The sequence below is a fragment of the Ananas comosus genome, unplaced genomic scaffold, assembly GCF_001540865.1.
Source record: "Ananas comosus cultivar F153 unplaced genomic scaffold, ASM154086v1, whole genome shotgun sequence".
Classification (NCBI taxonomy): domain Eukaryota; kingdom Viridiplantae; phylum Streptophyta; class Magnoliopsida; order Poales; family Bromeliaceae; genus Ananas; species Ananas comosus.
This window is the reverse complement of record NW_017893413.1, coordinates 13,204-15,818: the sequence shown is the minus strand read 5'-3', so window position 1 is coordinate 15,818 and position 2,615 is coordinate 13,204.

Below are 2,615 nucleotides of genomic sequence, written 5' to 3'. Positions count from 1 at the left end.
AATCACGAGATTTGAACCGTAGCACCTCTACAACTATACGTTGTGGGTGGTGCCTTCCAAAATTATTGAATTTTCTTTTATATCTAAAGTGTCATTTTTTAGCATATGTATGTATACCTTGTTCATGCATTGTAGGGTTAGTAGAATGGGTACGATTGCATGCTTTGAGTATAAGATGCATTTGAGACATTGTGAGCTAGTGAAAACATGTAAAACCCTATGTATGCATGAAAAGTGACAAAGATCTAGATGAGGTAAAGAACCGAATGATATTATGACATATGAAATGTGGCATTAGTAAACAAATGAATGCTAGAGATTGGACTCTTAGTTGAGTGGCATCAATGAATTTTGAATGCTAGAGTTGAACACTTAGTGTCGTATTAATAAGAACAATGAATGCATGAAAATGAGTTAAAGAACACTTAGTGTGTGTGGCATCATGAAAGTTAAAGAAATGCAAGTAAAGTGAGATAGTTGGCATTATGACATAACAACCTTATAGTTAAGGGTCATATGAGCATTGCATCCTCATAGTGAGGATTGGATTGAATTTGGAATCCTTAAAGTTAAGGAATGATCATACTCACCTATAAGTCTTGGCTTGAGGGCGGTCGCACCCCCTCGAGCGATGAGCTCCGGAGTAGTCATCACTGGGTCGTAGCGAGTATCTCCCTAGAGGACAGTCCCGTCGGGTCATAGCGAGTATCTCCCTGATAGTAGGGATTTGAGTTGGTGAGTGTCACGCCCCGCCCCGAAACCACTACCCATTTGGCACGATTCGGCCGCGGCGGCGGATTGCCGAACGGACAGCACCTCCCCTGTCCGACCAAGGCTCAACAACGGGAATGTGCACAAGAATTTACTCAGAAAATTAAATTCTAAACATACACATTCACAATGGCACAAACAGTGCCAACAATATAAAGAGCAAGTAATCCACAAGTAAAAACAAGTGAAATAAAGAGAGTACTTTACTAACTATTGCAATAGTTCATCCTTTTCAATTACATCATTTTCTTTAAATGATTATATTTTTCATCCAAAATACATAGCTCTCCAAGTCCTCACCTACAATGACTCTCTCAAATACATAGGTGTGCTAATGCAAAAAGGAAAGCTACTATACTACCACGGTCTCACTGATAGGGCGCGATGCCCTTGCCGCGGTCCTCTCTCGACAGCCCTGTACCTACCACTGGAAATAGAGTGGGGTGAGAACTATTTTNACCACGGTCTCACTGATCGGGCGCGATACCCTTGCCGCGGTCCTCTCTCAACAGCCCTGTACCTACTACTGGAAATAGAGTGGGGTGAGAACTATCTTCCATAGTTTCCAGTGGGCTCGGCCGCCGACTCTACCGATCTCCCCACTAGGTCCAAGTGGGCACAAGCAACAACAGGTAGATAGATAGATAGATATCTCAAAGCAGAAAATGCAATAGTAGGAAGACTATACTACTATGCCCATAATCATGAATATGAATGCATGCATCATATAATAAAGGTTTGCTACCATGCTAACAAATTCGATCCATATTCGAATAGCAATGTTCAATGACATTATTAAACCTTTAACTTTTTCGTTTACCCAATCTGTGGCGAGGCCCTAGGGCTCGCCTATAACTCACCTTTCAATCCCAAAGTGGGGAGGGAGCTCTAAATGCACCCAAGCTCGGGACCGTCTGCGGACCTCCATGTGGTCCGGTCCACCAAGTGGTCCTAGTCGCGCGACACTCCGGAGTACTCGACGACAATCCCCTCCATGTGGGGATATGGATGGCTATACCATCCCAAAAGCAGACTGTGAGCTAGATCTATCCTCTCCAAGTGAGGATACCCTACAACTAGGGTCAACAACCCAATCAAATCCTCTCCAAGTGAGGATGCTCTACAACTAGGGTCAACAATCCAATCAAATCCTCTCCAAGTGAGGATACCCTACAACTAGGGTCAATGTCTCAATAACTCATCGACAAACTCTCCATGTGAGGGTACTTAGGTTTACTAAGTTTTTTATCCACAAGGCATTTTCTAAGGGATCCACCTATCCCTAGGTTCTCAAACCTCTAGTGTCATTTACACTACATTAATGCCACTCGTTATTCCTTAATATTTGGGTGCCACTCGTTTGTTCTTTGACATTAACACTACTTTCTATGTCATCAACACCCCCATCGGATTCATCTCTTTTCTTTCGCGTCATAGGATCCACGTTCTGACCCAATCCTCACATATCTAAGTTACCAAGCGTTCCAAGTACACTAGGTTATCAATTAGAAAGCATTAGGAATGGAGCTACTATGCAATCCTACAATGCAACATGTAAGAGATGAGATTAAATGCAATCTAAGACATAGAAAGGAGTTCGAAGGCTTCGGGATGGCACCCCCCACCTTTAATCGATGTAGAGGCTTTGAAAATTATTCTCAGCGAACCTTACGAAAAGGCTTTAGCCTTCCTTGCCCAAGTCGATGCTAATTCGGCCCTATTTTGCCGAGAACTTCACGCCGACTCGCCGAATGCTAAAACCGACTTCGCCCCCACGTTTTGTGACCTAGCAATTGGGTTTCCAAGGCTTCAAATGAGATCAATCTCATACTTTCACAAAAATC